The sequence below is a fragment of the Malaclemys terrapin genome, chromosome 5, assembly GCF_027887155.1.
Source record: "Malaclemys terrapin pileata isolate rMalTer1 chromosome 5, rMalTer1.hap1, whole genome shotgun sequence".
Lineage (NCBI taxonomy): Eukaryota > Metazoa > Chordata > Testudines > Emydidae > Malaclemys > Malaclemys terrapin.
In genome coordinates, this window is record NC_071509.1 from 50821712 (window position 1) to 50844568 (window position 22857).

A 22857-nucleotide genomic window follows, 5' to 3' on the forward strand; every position below is an offset into this window, starting at 1 on the left:
CAACCGCTGCAGGAATTTGTCCTTTGGTTGATCGATAAAGAGGAATATACTTCAGCAATCAATGAGTATCATCCTTCAGAGGACATTCAAAGAAGATGCCTTTCAACTGCAGAGTGCATAGTATTTAACAGTTCAGAAGTTATCACACCACTGCACATAAGCCTTGCTGCAAAGCTACGCCATGAGTTTGGTTCTAGCAATTTAATTAACATACTACATCTTCATGGATTCTGCATCAATTATGATGAATTGAGGTGGTTCATCACTAGCGCTGCAAAAACTGAAGGAAAAAGACTCCAGGGAAGTGTGTTAATTCCAAATGGAACTGTACGATGTCATACTGATGGAAATAGCATCCATGAAGAATATTATAACAGACATCAACACAGACACCGTTGATGAAAAGAATACCTTCCATTCAATGGCTACAACATCGTATTTTAAGGACAGTCTGTAGATATTTCTAGTAATGCTGGACTATCACTGAAGCATGGGAGAGAAAAAAAGTCACTTACTCTCTCCCCCAGAAATCAGTGTCTCCTATGCAGCAATTGAAAAACCTTGAGCACATCCAGAACCAACTCATCATGAAAGAGTACTTGAGAAAAAAAACTCTAGTCACCTACAAGTATACATTGTCAGAGATCTCTCCTGATGTGTTTTAAGACTATTACCCTGTGATATTCTACCAATACCAAATGACATTGATATTGTTTCCACTCAAGTGATTCCATTTTGGACTGGTTTCAATCACAAGCTTGCAACAAAGAAGAGCACCTACACATCATTTGCATATGCACCTATTATGAATGCCAAACCACCTAACATGGCCACAGTCTAGGCTACAATGCTGAAACATAAGGAAATGTCAGCAGCTCTAGGACAGCAGCATGCCTTCAGCCATTAATCAGCAGCAGTATGCTGTAGTTCAGCAAATTAAATGGACTCTCTCCCAATGTAATCAGCCTGGGTGATTTTCACACCCTATACTGTTTTACTGAATGTACTGGGAAATTCTGGGGAAATGCAAGACTGCTAGACCCTGTTGCTGTTTCTGATGTGTATACAGCTTGTAGTGCAGATCGAATGCTTGCTGATAAGCAATTCAACTGTGCTCTGTGGCTTCATTCTAGCATCTGAGACCCTGCGTGCTCTGAAACATTATTCATTTGTTAAATGGTGTGATCAGGAAGGAGGTATCATGTAGTTCCATCATTTGTCTGGCGAAGGTTGGCTGACACTCTAAAGATGTTTGAAACTGAAGACAACGAGTCCTTACAACCTGTCATTAAAGTTCTTGATAATGCTGTAACCCAGTATATGCTATTACTACTGGAGAAAATTCAGACTTGGAAGTATGCCCAGTCTCCAATATTCAAGTTCTGGGATCACTTTCTCCAGGTTATGCAGATACTTGTTCCAGATGTTAAAGCAGAGCAAGAGGGTCACTGGAAACTTTACCGATACATAGTGCACCATGCTTCCATACTCCTCTACTGTAAAGAGGCTCAACTATGTCAGGTGAATACCACTCTTTGTTCTTGACATGTTAAAATCACCCTGAAGAAGTAAATAGTTCCTTTCACAGAATCATAAGGTTGGAAGGGACCTCAGGAGGTCATCTAGTCCAACCCCCTGCTCAAAGTAGGACCTAATCCCCAACTAAATCATCCCAGCCAGGGTTTTATCAAGCCTGACCTTAAAAACGTCTAAGGATGGAGATTCCACCACCTCCCTAGGTAACCCATTCCAGTGCTTCACCACCCTCCTAGTGAAAAAGTTTTTCCTAATATCCAACCTATATCCACTGCAATTTGAGACCATTACTCCTTGTTCTATCATCTGGTACCACTGAGAACAGTCTAGACCCATCCTCTTTGGAACGCCCTTTCAGGAAGTTGAAAGCAGCTATCAAATCCCCCCTCATTCTCCTCTTCTGCAGACTAAATAATCCCAGTTCCCTCAGCCTCGCCTCATAAGTCATGTGCTCCAGCCCCCTAATCATTTTTGTTGCCCTCTGCTAGACTCTTTCCAATTTTTCCACATCCTTCTTGTAGAGTGGGGCCCAAAACTGGACACAGTACTCCAGATGAAGCCTCACCAATGCGGAGCAGAGGGGAATGATCACGTCACTCGATCTGCTGGAAATACTCCTATCAATACAGCCCAATATGCCGTTGGCCTTCTTGGCAACAAGGGCACACTGCTGACTCATATCCAGCTTCTCGTCCACTGTAACCCCTAGGTCCCTTTCTGCAGAACTGCTGCCTAGCCAATCGGTCCCTAGTCTGTAGCAGTGCATGGGATTCTTCCTTCTTAAGTGCAGGACTCTGCACTTGAACCTCATCAGATTTATTTTGGCCCAGTTCTCTAATTTGTCTAGGTCCCTCTGTATCCTATCGCTACCCTTCAGCGTATCTACCACTCCTCCCAGTTTAGGGTCATCTGCAAACTTGCTGAGGGTGCAATCCACACCATCCTTCATATCATTAATAAAGATACTGAACAAAACCGGCCCCAGGACTGACCCTTGGGGCACTCCTCTTGATACTGGCTGCCAACTAGACATGGAGTCATTGATCACTACCTGTTGAGCCCAATGATCTAGCCAGCTTTCTATCGACCTTATAGTCCATTCATCCAGACCATACCTCTTTAACTTGCTGGCAAGAATACTGTGCTAAAGTCAAGAAATAACACATCCACTGCTTTCCCCTCATCCACAGAGCCAGTTATCTCATCATAGAAGGCAGTTAGGTTAGTCAGGCATGACTTGCCCTTGATGAATCCATGCTGACTGTTCCTGATCACTTTTCTCTCCTCAAAGTGCTTCAAAATTGATTCCTTGAGGACCTGTTCCATGATTTTTCCAGCGACTGAGGTGAGACTGACTGGCCTGTAGTTCCCTGGATCCTCCTCCTTCCCTTTTTTAAAAAGATGGGCACTACATTAGCCTTCTCCCAGTCATCCAGGGACCTCACCCGATCGCCAAGTTTTCAAAGATAATGTCCAATGGCTCTGCAATCACATCTGCCAATTCCTTTAGCAACCTCAGATTCAGTGCATCCAGCCCCATGGACTCGTGCTCGTCCAGCTTTTCTAAAAGTCCTGAACCACTTCTTTCTCCACAGAGGGCTGGTCACCTCCTACCTATACTGTGCTGCCCAGTGCAGTAGTCTGTGAGCTGACTTTGTTTGTGAAGACAGGGGCAAAAAAAGCATTGAGTATGTTAGCTTTTTCCACATCCTCTGTCACTAGGTTGCCTCCCTCATTCAGTAAGAGGCCCACACTCTCCCTGACCTTCTTCTTGTTGCTAAAATACCTGTAGAAACCCTTCTTGTTACTCTTAACATCCCTTGCGTGCTACAACTCCAAGTGTGATCTGGCATTCCTGTTTCACTCCTGCATGCCTGAGCAATATTTTTATACTCCTCCCTGGTCATTTGTCCAATGTTCCACTTCTTGTAAGCTTCTTTTTTGTGTTTAAGATCAGCAAGGATTTCACTGTTAAGCCAAGTAGGTCACCTGCCATATTTACTGTTCTTTCTACACATCAGGATGGTTTGTTCCTGCAACCTCAATAAAGATTCTGTAAAATACAGCCAGCTCTTTGAATCTAGAGAATTTGCTGTGCATCAGACTCCTGGTCCTTTCAATGAAATTAGAATGACACGGAAACAGAGAAAAACTGCTAAAGAGACTCAAAGAGCAGAAGTGGGAGTATGGGACTGACAATAAAGAAGCCAGCACTGATCAGATGGACTCTCACAAGTCAGATCCTGAGTGAATATGCAAAAGCTATGAGAGAAAGAAGTGGCCTAACTAGAAATAGCAAAAGCAAGGCATGTACACAATACCTTACCTCTGTACTGAAGAGGGATGAAGAGTATATTACAGCTCTTACCAACCATGTCATCAATATGACAAACCCATCTGAGCTTGAATCACATCCAGAGGTACTTAACATATCTACGGGACAGCACGTAACATCAGATGTCTCTACTAAAAATAGCAGATGCGGGTGAGGAACAAATGGAGAGATTTGTAAGAGGTGAACTTGAAGCTAGATGTCCCATCAGAATCTTCTGCCCAGTTAAGAAATCTAGCATCAAACCATTTGCTGATAAAGCCAAGATGACCAAATTTAAGTCTGACAAGGGAGGGACAAATCACAGTAGCTATCACTCCAGAGATAATTTTCCACGAAGACCTGTCCTGAGCAAGATGCAGAGATGATGTTTCAATAGCAACCGTTCTTAGTCACCCAACAGAACCTCTTCAAGGCTGATGGAACAGTGAGAAGAATAGACAAAGATAAATTAGGGCATTGACTGGAAGCTCAAGCTGAAAAAACCCAGGAGCTAAGAGCACGCAACAAAGAAACTAGAGTGTACATCAGAGATGCCATGCAAATGATGGCTGGGGACAAATTCCACACATCCAATAAATTGACTGCGGAGTACTTGAGGAAGGTCCTAAAAGGATTTGACATAGCTAATTCTGTAATTAAAGTGTTTAACAGATATGACAACAATAACTGAAACTGCAGAAAGACAGTGTTGGACCGGATTGAACGTTGGATGCAAAAAGTACCAGGTGATTGGTAGATGCCGTGTTACTCCATGGGGAAAACATTTCTAAACATTGCATCCAACTAGAAGTTACTAGTAAAATTCCTATGTGAATGTATGGTTCAAAACGCACCCAACAATGTAGGAACACACCCAACAAACACTCCTTCCTGCTGGAGGCCTTTCCAATAGAGAAGTAGCGAAGTCCATCACCAGTAGAAGCGCTGAAGAAGCCCAAGACTTGCACTGTGCTCAAGAGGAACATAAGAACAGCCATACTGGTTCAAAACAAAGGTCCATCTAGCCCATTTTCTTGTCTTCTGACAGTGGTCAATGCCAGCCCCAGAGGGATCGAACAGAACAGGTAATCATCAAGTGATCCATCCCCGTCACTCATTCCCAGCTTCTGGCAAACAGAGGATAGGGACACCATCCCTGCCCATCCTGGCTAATAGACACTGATGGACCGATCCTCCATGATTATTTAGGAAGCAGACACAAGGATGCATGCTGTATGTCCCAATATGACTTTTGGGTATCTTGGTATCAAAGGAACCATAGTAATTAAATTACCCGATACAGATGTTTTGGACCTTGCTTTTTATTACTTTCCAAAAAATGGAACACATTGATAACATGTGGATTGAAACAGGCAATTACCAGCACAACAGATGAGCATCGTTTCATACCTGTGCATGCAATCTGTGCTACACTCACTCCTGCAACATACTTCCTGCTGTACGTGCATTGACAAAATGTAACAAGATGTACTGGGCGGGGGAGGGGGGGAGGAAGAGGGATTGTGATTAATGTTGTCAAGACAAAGGGAGCTTACAACTCAAAAGATCTTATCAAATTGGAAGAGAGTGATGGACAAGCCACAATTTCTGCATCAAGGAAGTTAGCAGCAGTGCAGTATGACCAGAGCAAGAAAGAAAAGGAGGCCCACAAAGACCTGAATTGCATACACTTCCATCTAGTCATCAAAAAGGCCAAGTCACTGGCCAAGCTCCCACCACATGAGGACAGTTTTGAAGAGCAAGTCAAAAAAGCATCTTGGCATACAAAGACTTGGATGTCTTTGCATATAGGTAAACCACAGACATTGGACCACCATTGCAACATGGATGGGAAAATGTGGATGACGAAGTACTTCCCGCATTCTTCAAAAACCCAATGGCATCTAAGTTTTTATAAAACCATATTTGTGCATATACTAGTAGGGTTGCTGCACAATGAACAAATGCAAATATTTCAAAGTGGTCATATTAACAAGTTGATGGTGTCATTATTTATCCCTATTTCCTGGCCATCTGACAGTTCCAATCATAAAGTAGACAAACTTTCTAATTATGTATGATATGTGTGCGTGTAGAGAGGATGTATTAAGTTGACCAAATCAGTTGCGTCTACTGCTTACCTACAAAGAAATATCCCTGCAGAACTAAACATTACATTTACCTTGTCAACTTCAAAACATGAAATCTGGTCTCTAGAGAAGTAGTGATTTAATGCATTATTCTGCTGTCTAGCCTGCCGCATCTCCTCCAACTCTCCCCTCCCCACCCCACACTTTAGTCCATTAATCTTAAAAATATAGGGATGGAAGGGACCTCATGTGTCATTTAGACTAGCCCCCTGCACTAAGGAAGAACCAAGTAAACCTACAGTGTCCCTGACAGGTATTTTTAAAAACTTTCAGTGATGGGGAATCCACAACCTCCCTTGGAAGTCTATTCCAGAGCTTAACTACCCTTACAGTTAGAAAGTTTTTCCTAATAGCTAACCTAAATTTTCCTTGCTGCAGATTAAGTAATCATTATCTTAATTACTAATTAGATGTGCTTTCCCTGGCTACAGTTCTGCCCACCTACCTGTGGGCAGAACAGCAGAAGGGGGGGGGGGGCGCTACAGCCTGGACCTTGGGGCTTTCTATGGGAGTGTGGGCACTGGGAGCCCAGAAAGCTGCACAAGACTTGTCGCATTCTCCAGTGCTCAGCACATCCCAGCACAAGGAACCGTGGGTGCAGCCCCTGTCAGGGGGAAGCCTGGATAGGACGGGGAGAGGTACTATGAAGCTCCAGCATCCAGGCTACAGCATCCCCTCCCAGCCCACAGCCCCTTACCTCGGATGCAGTGCCTGCATGCAGGCAGGTTTGCAGGGCTGCAGCCAGAGAATGCACATCTCAGGATCCTGCCTGCTGCAGGGGCTTTGCTTCCAAACAACATTCTCAATAAGGGTCATGTTGTTGCCAATTTACACATTCCATTAACATTAAAGTCCATGAGATGGGATTGGTTCGGTTCCTGGCAAAATGTTGCTATTAACCAGGAGTTGTTATTATCCAGTTTGCTATTAAGCAGATTCTACTGTACTTAGAAGCATTGTAGTCCCAGTCAAAAAAATGTACAGAGAAAAAATAACCAGCAATTAAGGTCAAAAACAGACTAGTTCATTTGCAAGATGAAGCCAAGCCAAGAAGTGATTCACACAAGCTCACTATATTGTTTCAGAATTCCTGAAAGTTGATGGAGAAGCAACATTATTTTCCAAGATTTATTAAATTGTAGGGATTTCTACCTCCATTCCCCAAATGTCTGCCAATATCTGCTAGAGTTTTATAAATTGAACATACAGTCTGCTTCAGTCAAAAAAGTGGTGTAAAATACTACCATAATATGCAGTATAGAGAAACATAAGAAAAGTAATTCCATTGCTTTTTGGAACTCGGTTAAATAATACTTTTCTCAGGCCATTGGTATTATCTAGACAGCTGAAGGGGTGGCAGGCGGGGAAGTACTACTAGGTTACTTTTGGAACCCAGAGAGATACAGTGCGCCTTTTTGAAAAGTCAAGTCAGGTCTGTGCTTGCAAGATACATGCAATAAATATGCCATTAGCTATTTTGACATGATTGGTTAGTCTTTGCATCAACAAGAGATTTATGCGTAAGTCAAGAATAAGAGATAGTTTCTGTGACTAACTGTGTATAACAACTTGAATCCCTTACCTTCAGGGCAGTATGGAACGGCCTGCAATTTGGCTGTTGGTGTTCTTCCCATCTTATTAACAGATTATGAATTTCAGAATTCAACTCTTGACATGGTTTGGGAGTGGTTGGTTAGTTTGTTTTAAAAAGAAAAAAGTTCATGAGCAGATTTGGTTTACTGACATTCCTATGGAACTCATGCTAAAAATTAGTACCTCGTTCAGCTTTTTTTGGTGTTGTTTTTGTTACAAAGTTATAAATATGTTCTATAAGGCACTGTGCTTTCTTATACATCATTGCCAACATTTTCAAAAACAGGCACTTAAAGTTGCTTTTCAAAATCAATGAGCAACCAACAGCTCCCACTGAAGTCAGTAAAAGCTACCGGGCGTTTGACACTTTTTAAGTCAGGCCACTTATTCAGGCACCAGCGTATGGACTTAGAAACCCAACTTTAGTCATGCAGTTTTAATAGTCTCAAACCTTATGCATTTAATCTTTGATCATAAAAAGACAAGTCTGTCACAAAAAATACTGAGATACATACGGGTCTTTACCTTTTTTTTTTTTTTTTTTGAGGGATTCCAGTGAGAAGTACTGAGCAACTACTATTTGTTCTCTCATGCAAGGCTCTATCACAGAGATGTGACGGCCACCGCTTCCCGCAGCTCTCATTGGCCGGGAATGGCGAACTGCAGCCACTGGGAGCTGCAGGTAGCCATGCAAATGTAAACAAACTGTCTGGCAGACCGCCAACAGATTACCCTGACAGACCACGTGTAGACCACAGGTTGCCCACCACTGCTCTACTAGGTTATATTCTGTCACCCCTCCTGTTCAATGAGTTTTTAAATCATTAGGGGAATTATGGATCACAGTATAGGAAAGATACCCATCTCTGTGTTTCCATCTATTCCAACCCACATGGTGCAGCAAAAAGACCCCAAGTGCAAGCTGTCTCAGACTCAACCCAGATAAGATTGAGACAACAATTGCAGAATGGGGAAAATCTCAAGAAATGGCAGAAGCAGGAGCATCCCAGCTGAGGAAATCTGACCACCATTTATTGCTTCACTTTACAACTTTGGAGATGGAGTGGGGTAGGGAGTGTCATGTTCAATATCAGCTGCTTCTGAACACTCAGCAGGACTCCATGCAACTGCATTATTGTTTTATTTTTCAAGATAATCATATGTGCTTGGAAATATTATGATCTTCTGGATGCAGATCTCAGCATAAATATCCATGCTTCTGTCACCTCAATACTGGATTACTGCAATGTACTTTAAATGGAGCCACACCTTAAAACTAATATTGGATACTAATCCTCTGCCTGGTTCCTTCCCACAGGGAGCATGTTATACCCATAAGCCATGATCTGCACTGTCTACCAGTTGACTGCTGAATGAAATTTAAAGGTGCTGGTTTTGATCTATAAACCCATAAATGGTTTAATTGTTAGCTGACAGACTATTGTTTCTCCCCATGTAATACTACAGGAGCTATAGTCAGTTTAAGTGTTCAGCTTAATAACCCCCTGTGTTAAGTGGTAAAGAATACAACCAGTTTCTCTAAGTGCAGGGTACACTGCTTTATAACTTGCTTTCCTTAAAGAACTGTCAAAGCAAAGATCTAATAAGTAAAAAGTAGGGTTGTCAAGAGATTAAAAAAATTAATTGTGATTAATGGCATGATTAATCACATTGTTAAACAATAATAGAATACCATTTATGTAAATATTTTTGGATGTTTTCTACATTTTCAAATATATTAATTTCAATTACAACATAGAATACAAAGTGTACAGTGTTCACTTTATATTTATTTTTAATTACAAGTATTTGCACTGTAAAAAAAAAGAAATAGTATTTTTCAATTCACCTAATACAAGTACTGTAGTGCAATCTCTATCAAGAAATTTTAACTTACAAATGTAGAATTATGTACAAAAAACTGCATTCAAAAATAAAACAATGTAAAATTTTAGAGTCACTAAGTCAAACAAGTTTGTTTACATTTGCAGGAGATAATGCTTGCCCACTTCTTGTTTACATCACCTGAAAGTGAGAACAGGTGTTCGCATGGCACTGTTGTAGCGGTGTCGCAAGATAGTTACGTGCCAGATATATGAAGGGACATATGAATCTTTAGCACTTCAATCACCATTCCAGTAGACATGCGTCCATGCTGATGATGGGTTCTGCTCAATAACAATCCAAAGATCAACGCATGTTCATTTTCATCATCTGAGTCAGAGCCCACCAGCAGAAGGTTGATTTTCTTTTTTGGTGGTTCAGGTTCTGTAGTTTTGCATCAGAGTGTTGCTCTTTTAAGACTTCTGAAAGAATGCTCCACTCCCTGTCCCTCTCATATTTTGAAAGGCACTTCAGATTCTTAAACCTTCTATCGGTTAGAAATCTCACATTGTTTCCTTCTTTGCGTTTTCTGAAATCTACAGCGAAAGTGTTCTTAAAATGAACGTGTGCTGGGTCATCATCCGAGACTGCTATAACATGAAATATATGGCAGAATGCAGGTAAAACAGAGCAGGGGACAAACAATTCTCCCCCAAAGAGTTCAGTCACAAATTTAATTAATGAATTATTTTTTTAACAAGCGTCATCAGCATAGAAGCATGTCCTCTGGAATGGTGGCCAAAGCATGAAGGGGCATATAAATATTGAGCATATCTGGCACATAAATACCTTGCAATGCCAGCTACAAAAGTGCCATGCAAATACCTGTTCTCACCTTCTGGTGACATTGTAAATAAGAAGAGGGCAGCATTATCTCCTGTAAAACAAACTTGTTTGCTCAGCCAATCACTAAGATAAGAAGTAGGACTGAGCGGACTTGTAAGCTCTGAGGTTTTACATTGCACTAAAAACCAAAACAGTTATGTAACAAAACAAAAATTCTACATTTGTAAGTTGTACTTTCACAACAAATTGAAAAATACTATTTCTTTTATCATTTTACAGTGCAAATATTTGTAATAAAAAATAATAAACACTTTGATTTCAATTACAACACAATATATATGAAAATGTAGAAAAACAGCCAAAATATTTAATTAATTTTAATGGGTATTCTACTGTTTAACAGTGCAATTAAAATTGTGATTGACAGTGATTCATTTTTTGAATCACGATTAATTTTTGAGTTAATTGCATGAGTTAACTGCGATTAAGTGACAGCCCTAGTAAAAAGACTACACCTACTCAGAACACCTTATCTATAAAATATAAATACTGATAGTTGCACATAGGCCATAATAGCAACCGCTTTGAGAATATTAATTAATGTACACAGAAAAATAAATTTAACGCGAGCACAAACAACTGTATCTATGTGTACACTCATACTAAATTCAAGTTTTAAGAGATACTATCAAGTTGCTCAGGCACAACATCGGGTATTGCAATAAGTATTGTACTTCAATTAAAACAAGAGGCTTGTTTGGGTGGAGGCAATTTTAGCATCACTCTGCACTGCTAGAAACCAACACACATCTGTGTTTTGCTACTGCAGGGAGATTCAGACTGGTCTAATTTAGCTGTCCAAGATGACCAGAAACACAAAGTTAGTTACCATAAGTAGTTCATAAAACTAGTTTCTTTTAATCATTTCAAATTTTAACCTAAGTGATCTCTAGGCAAGAACCGGGGGGGGGGGTGGGGGGTGTACACCAAGGGGGGAGAAAACAACTCTTAAATTTTTGAATAAAATAAATAAATAACAGAAACACCTGCAGCATGGGGAGTGTCAATACACCTATCTACTATATCACCAAAGCAGTGTGCTTCCACCCTGCTCTCTGAGAGACCACTTCCAGAAATGAGGAAATTAATATTTATCCCTAAGAGATCTTGGCCTCTCTTGCTTAGGCTACTAACCTGGAAGCCACTTAGCAGCTATGGTAGCGGTTTGTGTGATGAGGACCACCCATCCACTGTCAAGCTGACTCAAACCAGACATCAAATGCCAATAACTTTTTATCACTATAAAGTGGTGTTGAATTAAACTCAAGCTTTCTCAGAAGGGAGGGGAAATTTGTTTCTGTCCTAAAATACCTTGCTTACTAACCTGCCATGTAAGTTTTATCAAAATATTCTGTTTCCTTCCTGTAACAGCATGACAAGATAAGAATCAGTGTGTGGTTTTCCAACACTTACTTTGTAGTCTTCCACTGTGATTGTAAAGTATTAAAGTTAAACTCCCACTGTTAATGTAAGCTGTAACACAGTGACAAAAGAATATATTGGGGAAATAATTCTTAAAAATTGCAGCATAATTCTATTGCTTTCATCAATTTACAATAACTGCTAGTTTATTGCTGAATCCAGTACTCTGTATTCCCCTGTTCCTCACCAGGAGCACGATCAGCTTTTTTGCCACCCTAGGCGGCGGAAGGTCCCGCCCCCGAAATGCCACCCCCAACAGAGGCGGCGGAAGGTAGAGTTTTGGAGATACACAGTATATCTAAGATGATAATTTGGTCCTGTTTTAGCTATATGATTAGACTCAATGTACAGAATTCGAACGTGCTTGCTGCTATGGTTTACATCTTTTACAGATGTCAGATACTAAATAGGCTCACAGTCAGTTGATGCTCTTGCTGTCTGGTCTCAAGATTGATTTTTCAGTCCTTACAACTGAACCAATGGATAGCTGTTGCTTCTGGAAACTGTTCTCCTCAACAATCTATCAGAACCCAGTTTTGGTGGTTAGAGTATTGTGGAAGGCCTACTTAGTTTGTTTTGTTAAGTCTTGATCATGCCGCTGAGTCTATGGGCATTTTAGCTGAAGATGCATTGCTGGCTCTAGCAATATCATTTTGGGTAGCAATGTGTGTTTTAAGATGTTTTTTCAAATAATTAACAGAAGGAAATCTGCATGTCCTGGATGGTAGATTATTATTTTGTTGTTTGTCTGAATTCTGTATTTTTTAGAATGTTACATTTGCCTAGGATAGCCACTATATCAGATGAATCTCAAAAAAAAAAAAAAACAGATGTGCAGTCACAGGTGCAGCTGTACCACTGCAATTTCAACAACCTCTTTGAAAGAGTAGCAGATACAAATAAAAAGAAATGCATGCATAGTAATATAAGTTTAGAATCTGGACTATAAAATTGAATAGCTTTCATTAAATGTGACCTCCTACTACAGTTAAATGTGCAGGAGGGGAGAGGTACCTCTTCTACTTTGATCAGAAATTGTAATGTACATTTATTGCCATACTAAGAATTAGGTATCATCATCACCATCAAATAAACTGCAGGTGTAAAAATAAGTTGTCTTTGGATACAAATATCTTACAATGAAAATAAAGTGAAGACGGGGAGGGGGGCGAGAGCAGGGAACTTGTACCACACGTTTCCTTGGGAGTCTGAACTAGGCTTTGAAAGTGTTTCTTCTCTCTCCCCCCCCCCCCCCCCCGGAAGTCTGTCAAAACAACCATTTCTCTCAGTCCCAGTTTCACACTGGAAGTTGAATGCAGCTCCAGCCTAGAGCCAGCGGCCTCTCACACACCGCACCGAGCGGAGATTAACTTTGTTACCAAACCCTAGAGAGCGCCCGGGAAACAATGTTTCACCCCCAGCTCACGGGCCTCCTCCCGGTGCCCCTGAGGGCCTAGCACTGGCTGAGCGGGAGCCAATCTGGCGTGGGAATGGGGGCGGGAGGGTTCCCAGGCCCCCCCAATAGCAGTTTCTCTCCGCTTTCCCCCAGCTCTACTGGTAACAGGCCCCGCCAGTGTGGAGAGCCCGCAAGGCGCTGAACCGCCGTCCGCTCCTGCTGGGCCAGGCGGAGGCCAGCGGCCCCGAACACAAGCCGCTCTGTGGAGGATCCTACTGTGCCAGCGATACCAGCCAGCGAGCTCCCGCGCCGCCGCCAGGGACCACTGTCGCCTCTAGCTGCGCGCAGCCCAGACACAGAACCTGCGGGTGTGCGAGGCAGCGATGCCTGGGGAGCGCCCTGCTTGGGGGGCGGGGAGAGGCCGCGAGAGCAGCCGCTCCTAGAGGCCGACGGTCACGGCTCTGCTATGACTGCTAAGGGACTAGGGAGCGCACATCCCCGCCCCGGCAGAGAACCGGGTCCCCTCATACCACCGAGTAGCTTCGGGCCGGGGGAGAGGATCGGCCCCGAGGGGCGCCCCGCAACCCAGCCTCCAAGCAGCGCTCGCCCGTTACAGACACGGATGAACCCACCGGGCGCAAGGGGGGGTTCAGGCTGCCCTGCTCCGAGGAGCGGGGACTGGCGCTGTGCCCAGCCCGAGGCACCGTTGGGGAACTCTCCCAACACAGCCGCCCCCAAGCTGTAAACAAAGCAGCACGAGCCAGGGTCCGGGCCGGGCCAGCTACAGAGACGCCGCTCGCGCGCCACCATCGTTTGCACTGCCTTGTTTACAGCGGGTCGCGCGACGGCAGTTCCCCGACCCCTAACGTTCTATTTCCGTTGGGAGCAGGCGGCCTCCATTCTCCAATAATGAATGAGTCCCACACACACACCGGCGCCGAGTTACCTACCCCACCAATTAAAGTGGTTCTCTCACCGCTACCTCCGCCACCGCTGAGAACACCCGCACTCCACAGCGCCACCGCCTCAACCTGCTACTACGGCCCCTTTAAGGGCTAGGAACCGATTAGTGAATTAAATCTCCATCGGCGTCTCCCCCGGCTTTATCCCGATCGCTCCTTCCCCTCCTCGATAACTCGACGGTTCGGCTCCTTCTTCCCGCCTCCTCTCCCTCCCCATTGGCAAGCGGCTCTCAAACAGGAACAAACACTAATTGGTGAAGATGGATGACATTCATCTGTCTCCGCCCCTATTATTCATCTTGATTGGTTCATAGGGGGCAATCCCTCCCTGAGGCGGCCAATCGTCTCAACCAATCACTCCGCCATGTGGCGACTGTGCTCTTCCTATTGGCTACGTAGACCAGCTTCCTGTAGAGCTGCAGGGCCAAGACGGAAGTCGGTCCTAGGTTCTGGACGGCCCGTCATGGGGAGCGCTCCGACAGTTCAGAGGCCTTTGTGCATGCTGGGGAGGCTGCGAAATGAGCTTCTAAACTAAAATGAGAGCCTAACCCTTTAAATGTCTTCCGCAGTGTTAGGGACGCTGTAAAAAGTCTTTACACTTCCATTGCGCGAAGGGACTGTGGTATAATTCCCATATGTGAAAAACTCACAAGAAATATTCTGACGCGAAACGGGTGGACAGAGTCCTTCCTTGAAGAAAGCTGGGCCTGTTCTGTATCTCCGGGGGATCAAGTCTAATCCCTTATCCTTCTCCAGTTATCTGGAGCCTATTTATCCCCAGATTTTAGGGGAGTGGGGTTCCTGGATTGCTTACTCAGTCTCTCTTCTCACTTCCCTTCCCAGATCCCGTCGATCCACAGCTCTCTCTCACGCGTACAGACTGAATCTAAACTGAGGGGTGCAGCAGCCCCCGAGAACCACTAGACCATAAGTTCTAAAAACCTGCTTGGTCAGCTGGAACCAATTTGAAATTGGATTTCCAGCTGGGGTTCAGACCTGTCCACCACCAACCACACTCTGGGAACCATATAAATGAATAAGAACAGAACATAAGAACATAAGAAAGGCCATACCGGGTCAGACCAAAGGTTCATCTAGCCCAGTACCCTGTCTACCGACAGTGGCCAATGCCAGGTGCCCCAGAGGGAGTGAACCTAACAGGCAATGATCAAGTGATCTCTCTCCTGCCATCCATCTCCATCCTCTGACAGACAGAGGCAAGGGACACCATTTCTTACCCGTCCTGGCTAATAGCCATTAATGGACTTAACCACCATAAATTTATTCAGTTCTCTTTTAAACTCTGTTATAGTCCTAGCCTTCACAACCTTCTCAGGTAAGGAGTTCCACAAGTTGACTGTGCGCTGCGTGAAGAACTTCCTTTTATTTGTTTTAAACCTGCTGCCTATTAATTTCATTTGATGACCCCTAGTTCTTGTATTATGGGAATAAGTAAATAACTTTTCCTTATTCACTTTCTCCACATCACTCATGATTTTATATACCTCTATCATATCCCCCCTTAGTCTCCTCTTTTCCAAGCTGAAGAGTCCTACCCTCTTTAATCTCTCCTCATATGGGACCCGTTCCAAACCCTTAATCATTTTAGTTGCCCTTTTCTGAACCTTTTCTAGTGCCAGTATATCTTTTTTGAGATGAGGAGACCACATCTGTACGCAGTATTCGAGATGAGGGCGTACCATCGATTTATATAAGGGCAATAATATATTCTCAGTCTTATTCTCTATCCCCTTTTTAATGATTCCTAACATCCTGTTTGCTTTTTTGACCGCCTCTGCACACTGCGTGGACATTTTCAGAGAACTATCCACGATGACTCCAAGATCTTTTTCCTGACTTGTTGTAGCTAAATTAGCCCCCATCATATTGTATGTATAGTTGGGGTTATTTTTTCCAATGTGCACTACTTTACATTTATCCACATTAAATTTAATTTGACATTTTGTTGCCCAATCACTTAGTTTTGTGAGATCTTTTTGAAGTTCTTCACAGTCTGCTTTGGACTTAACTATCTTTAGCAGTTTAGTATCATCTGCAAACTTTGCCACCTCACTGTTTACCCCTTTCTCCAGATCATTTATGAATAAGTTGAATAGGATCGGTCTGAGGACTGACCCTTGGGGAACACCCCTAGTTATCCCTCTCCATTCTGAGAATTTACCATTTATTCCTACCCTTTGTTCCCTGTCTTTTAATCAGTTCTCAATCCATGAAAGGACCTTCACTTTTATCCCATGGCAGCTTAATTTACATAAGAGCCTTTGGTGAGGGACCTTGTCAAAGGCTTTCTGGAAATCTAAGTACACTATGTCCACTGGATCCCCCTTGTCCACATGTTTGTTGACCCCTTCAAAGAATTCTAATAGATTAGTAAGACACGATTTCCCTTTACAGAAATCATGATGACTATTGCTCAACAGTTTATGTTTTTCTATGTGTCGGACAATTTTATTCGTAACTATTGTTTCGACTAATTTGCCCGGTACAGATGTTAGACTTACCAGTCTGTAATTGCCGGGATCACCTCTAGAGCCCTTTTTAAATATTGGCGTTACATTAGCTAACTTCCAGTCACTGGGTACAGAAGCCGATTTAAAGGACAGGTTACAAACCTTAGTTAACAGTTCCGCAACTTCACATTTGAGTTCTTTCAGAACTCTTGGGTGAATGCCATCTGGTCCCGGTGACTTGTTAATGTTAAGTTTATCAATTAATTCCAAAACCTCCTCTCGTGACACTTCAATCCATGACAGTTCCTCAGATTTGTCACCTACAAAAGCCAGCTCAGGTTTGGGAATCTTCCTAACATCCTCAGCCGTGAAGACTGAAGCAAAGAATCCATTTAGTTTCTCCGCAATGACTTTATCGTCTTTAAGCGTTCCTTTTGTATCTCGATCATCAAGGGGCCCCACTGGTTGTTTAGCAGGCTTCCTGCTTCTGATGTACTTAAAAAACATTTTGTTATTACCTTTGGAGTTTTTGGCTAGCCGTTCTTCAAACTCCTCTTTGGCTTTTCTTATTATATTCTTGCACTTAATTTGGCGGCGTTTATGCTCCTTTCTATTTGCCTCACTAGGATTTGACTTCCACTTTTTAAAGGAAGTCTTTTTATCTCTCACTGCTTCTTTTACATGATTGTTAAGCCATGGTGGCTCTTTTTTAGTTCTTTTACTGTGTTTCTTAATTTGGGGTATACATTGAAGTTGGGCCTCTATTATGGTGTCTTTAAAAAGCGCCCATGCAGCTTGCAGGGATTTCACTTTAGTCACTGTACCTTTTAACTTCTGTTTAACTAACCCCCTCATTTTTGCATAGTTCCCCCTTTTGAAATTAAATGCCACAGTGTTGGGCTGTTGAGATGGTCTTCCCAGCACAGGGATGTTGAACGCTATTGTATTATGGTCACTATTTCCAAGCGGTCCTGCTATAGTTACCTCTTGGACCAGCTCCTGCGCTCCACTCAGGACTAAATCTAGAGTTGCCTCTGCCCTTGTGGGTTCCCGTACCAGCTGCTCCATGAAGCAGTCATTTAAAGTATCGAGAAATTTTATCTCTGCATTTCGTCCTGAAGTGAAATGTTCCCAGTCAATATGGGCAAAATTGAAATCCCCCACTATTATTGAGTTCTTAATTTTGATAGCCTCTCTAATTTCCCTTAGCATAAGAATAATAACTAATAATGAAAACATCTAGATCTCTGAGATTCAAACTGAAACCGTGCATTCTGGATGTTCACTGTCATGCAGAGTTTTGAGAAGGGGCATCAGAGTTGCTGCACTGAGTTTGAAAAGACCAAGATCATTTAGAAGTTTCAGTGCAGGTAGTCTAATGTGTCATTTACCTGAAGAGACTTGTTCCATAATTAGATTTTCTTTCACTTTCAGTCAATTTGGGGGGAGGGGGGGAATTGGGATTAGCAGAACCATTGCTTAAAATCTCAATTTCACCCATAGAAAAAAAATGAACATATTTCCTCTCCCTAAAGTAAAATGAGCAAATATTTGTCTCTTGGCCAGTTTCATGTCAAATGTTCACATACTTTTTGCCAGAAATTATTGACTTTTTCTCACCACAGCAAACCACTGAACTTCCCCAACATAACTATTGAAGCTCTGAACTTTAGAAGATATCACAGTGAGGGACACAAGGCCCATTTAAAACTGTTTATCTTTACTTTTTCCATAAAGGCTTTCACAACATAGGGAAAGGGAAAGAGTTTTGCTGTTGTTATCGCTTTATTTACAACTTTGATACTTTTCATGACCCTTACAAAAACAAATTATAAAATCTATTTGTAATGCAGATGTGACACACAGAGAAGGACTAGATAGAGACTGAATTTTATATCCTGGCACCGGTAGATGCAGGCATCGTTAGGTTTTAGGTGGGTCAGGATTTCAAAAATTTAATACCTCTGTTACATTAATATAGCTATATGTAGTGACAGGCATTTGGGAAGATGAGAATAGTAAAAACAGAACAAAAATTAATAATAGGTACCATACAAAATAAAGGGGATTGTAAAAAAGCATCAGGAAGAAGAGTCATTGACTTTCTCATTGTCATTCAATTATATAGACACTGATTGTGCAAACACTTATGCAGGCGCTTTATTTTACCACAGTGAGCAATGTCATTGGAATCAATACACTGTAGAGGCACCATCCATAAGGTAGACAGCAATTGTCCATCTTTATCAAGATGATGATGGGAAGCCCCCATTATCTTATATTTACACTTTACTACAAGGTTTGCTACACCATTTGGTGCCCATTGTTTGGTCTGTAAGGCCTGGTCTACACTAGGAGGTTATGTCGAATTTAGCAGCGTTAATTCGAATTAACCCTGCACCCGTCCACACAATGAAGCTATTTATTTAGACATAGAGGTCTCTTTAAATCGATCTCTGTACTCCTCCCCGACGAGGGGAGTAGCGCTAAATTCAACATGGCCATGTTGAATTAGGGTTAGTGTGGACGGAATTCGACGCTAATAGCTCCGGGAGCTATCCCACAGTGCACCACTCTGTTGACGCTCTGGACAGCAGTCCGAGCTCGGATGCTCTGACCAGCCACACAGGAAAAGCCCCGGGAAAATTTGAATTCCCTTTCCTGTCTGGCCTGTTTGAATCTCATTTCCTGTTTGGACATTGTGGCGAGCTCAGCAGCACTGGCAACGATGCAGAGCTCTCCAGCAGAGGTGACCATGCAGTCGCTGAATAGAAAGAGGGCCCCAGCATGGACTGATCGGGAAGTCTTGGATCTGATAGCTGTGTGGGGTGATGAGTCCATGCTTTCGGAGCTGCGATCAAAAAGACGGAATGCGAAGATCTACGAGAAGATCTCAAAAGCCATGACTGAGAGAGGATACAGCCGGGATGCAACACAGTGCCGCAGGAAAATCAAGGAGCTGAGACAAGCGTACCAGAAGACCAAAGAGTCAAACGGATGCTCCGGATCCCAGCCCCACACATGCCGTTTCTATGAGGCACTGCATTCCATTCTAGGTGCGGCCACCACCACTACCCCACCACTGTTCGTGGACTCTGACGATGGGGTATTGTCGACGGCCACTTCCTCGGAGCTGTTCGTGGATGGGGAAGATGAGGAAGGAGATGAGGAGGACGAGGCAGTCGACAGCGCTTTCAATGCTGATTTCCCCGACAGCCAGGATCTCTTCATCACCCTCACGGAGATCCCCTACCAACCCTCCCAAGGCGGTAACCCGGACCATGAATCAGGGGAAACATCAGTAGGTAAGTGTTGTAAAAATTTATTTTGAATAGAATAGGCATGGTATGTTAGCAATAGGTTTTTAATGATTAGTTTGCCCTAGGCGCTTAACTTTTTAGTCCTTGCCAGTGAAGCTACTGGAAAAGTCTGTTAACATGTCTGGGGATAGAGTAGAAATCCTCCAGGGACATCTCAACGAAGCTCTCCTGGAGGTAATGTGAAAGCCTTTGCATCAGGTTCCTGGGGAGAGCGGCCTTATTGCCTCCTCCATGGTAGGAAACTTTTCCGCGCCAGGCTAGCAGCAGGTACTCCGGTATCATTGCCTGGCAAAGCATGGCGGCATACGGCCCTGGTGTTTGCTGGCATTCATGAAGCATGTGGTCTTTCTCTGCCTCCATAATCCTCATCAGAGTGATATCACTCATGGTGACCTGCTTTGAATTAGGGGAATTTTAGTATGGGGACTGATTGCCTGTTCCTTTAAATAACTGTAACCGGCAGTTTACAGCCACGCGGTGGGGGCGGGGAGGCGAACCGTTCCTGCTGAGCAGTTCGCTGGCAGCATGCAGGGATCTTTCCCAGAGACAGCCGCAACGGGGGTGGGACAGGGGCAGAGTTCATGCCGGCCGGATCGCCGGCAGTGTGCAGGGATCTTTCCCAAGCCCAGTCACGTGGTGGGGGCGGGGAGGCAAACCATTCCTGCTGAGCAGTTCGCTGGCAGCATGCAGGATCTTTCCCGGGGACAGCCACGACGGGGATGGGACAGGGGCAGAGTTCAGGCCGGCCGGATCGCCGGCAGCAGGAACTGGCCAACCCTAGGAGCATTGCTTGGAACATGAAAGGAGGGCACTGCTGTAAATTAAGCTTTAAGCAGCCAAAAGTCTATGGCTTACCATGGCCACCTGCTAGCAGAATTCCGGTGTCCGGCCCCGCTTGTGTGATCTGTACAGCAAGACTCCAGGCACTCAAGGTGAAGACAGAAAATTCAACCTTGTACTGAGTGCACATGTGATAGGTACTGTGCATGGTCTTGTTCACAGAGAAAGACTATATTCATTGTTTGCAAAAATGTATCTTTCTGAGGAATTCACTCCCTTTTTCCCATCCCACAGCTGCGAGCATCTCCCGAGCTACCCCGGCATCCCCCTCCCAGAGGCTGGCGCAGATCAGGCGGCGAAAGAAGAGAACACGGGACGAGATGTTCTCAGAACTTATGGTCTGTTCCCGAGCCGAGGCGGCACAGCAGACCCAGTGGAGGGAGAACATGTCGCAATACCAGCGATCACACAGCGAAAGGGAGGACAGGTGGCGGCAGGAAGACCAGCAGGCGATTCAAACACTGCTTGGACTAATGAGGGAGCAAACGGACACGCTCTGGCGCTTTGTAAATGTTCTGCAGGACCGGAGGCAGGAGGACAGAACCCCCCTGCATTCTATCTCTAACCACCCTCCCCCGCCACAAAGTCCCATCCCCCCCTCACCCAAAGTCCCAAGAAGGAGGGGCGGCAGGGGCCATGAAAACAGTCACTCCATCCCTGCAGACTGCTCAAATTGCAGAAGGCTCTCATTCCCAAAGGTTTGATAGGTCCTTTCCTTCCCTCCAAATGCACCTCACCCAAGCCCCCGTCCCAGTTTCATCCCCTAACTGTGTAGTTCTTAATAAAAAATACGTTTCTGTTAATTACTGTTTCCGTCATGTTGTTTTAGAGGACAGTGTGTTTGAAGTGCGGGAAGGGGGTTGGTAATTGGAGAGCACAGTCACCTTTACCAGGGTACAGACACGGGGGCTGGTTCAGCAGAAGGTCACACACACATTGCAGTCACTAGGCACACTGGTCAGTCTGGGAGGTGGTTTTCATGTTCTGTGTGGGGGGGCTATGTGAGTTTGTGGCGGGGGAGGGCAGTTACAGATCTTATGCAGCGGTCCTTAGCCTGGATGACAGAGCCACGCAGCAGGGGATCTATAACCGTCCTCCCCCGCCACAAAGTCACATAGCCCCCACACACAAAGTCCTGAAAAGGAGAGGTGGCAGGCTCCGTTGAAACAACCAGTCCACCACTACGGACCACTCTAGGAGCAGGAGCCTGTCATTCCTTGAATTTAGAAGCGTCCTTTCCATCACTACACCCGCTCCCCACCAAAGTCTGCGTCTCAGTTTCAACCCTTTACCGCAAAATTCTTAATAAAGAAAATGGTGTTAATGAACAAAGATTCATTTATTTTATTTTTAAAGGTGTGTTGGAAGGGGAGGAAGGGGGTTGGTAACTGGAGAGGATAGTCAACATTAACTGGGTAAAGAAACGGGGGCAGGTTCAGCTTCTGTTTAAACAAACTTAATAGTCCCAGGTTACCCTGCTCACTCTGGAACCTAGCTTTCAAAGCTTCCCGGATGCACAGCGCGTCCTGCTGGGCTCTTCTGATCACCCGGGTGTCTGGTTGGGCGTAATCAGCAGTCACGCAATTTGCCTCAACCTCCCACCCCGCCATAAACGTCTCCCCCTTGCTCTCACAGAGATTGTGGAGCACACAGCAAGCTGCAATAACAATGGGGATATTGGTTTCGCTGAGATCAGAGCGAGTCAGTAAGCTTCTCCATCTCCCCTTCAGACGTCCAAAAGCACACTCCACCACCATTCTGCACTTGCTCAGCCGGTAGTTGAAGAGTTCTTTTTCACTGTCCAGGGCGCCTGTATAGGGCTTCATGAGCCAGGGCATTAGCAGGTAGGCTGGGTCCCCAAGGATGACTATAGGCATCTCCACATCCCCAACAGTTATTTTGTGGTCCGGGAAGTAAATACCTTCCTGCAGCCGTCTAAACAGACCAGAGTTCCTGAAAACGTGAGCGTCATGAACCCTTCCCGGCCATCCGACGTTGATGTTGGTAAAACATCCCCTATGGTCCACCAGTGCTTGCAGCACTATTGAAAAGTAGCCCTTTCGGTTAATGTACTGGCTGGCCTGGTAGGCTCGTCCCAGGATAGGGATGTGAGTTCCATCTAT

At 44.1% G+C, this 22857-nt stretch overlaps 1 protein-coding gene across 1 annotated transcript in view; it reads right to left on the minus strand.

The window, feature by feature from the left end:
- The window catches only part of FRYL (FRY like transcription coactivator), a 397117-nt gene extending 382840 nt beyond the window's left edge, over positions 1 to 14277 (minus strand). The window contains exon 1 of the mRNA XM_054029368.1: positions 14092 to 14277. The gene's annotated coding sequence lies outside the window, so the exon portion shown is untranslated. The remainder of the gene's footprint in view (positions 1 to 14091) is intronic.
- Between the last annotated feature and the right edge of the window lie 8580 nt (positions 14278 to 22857).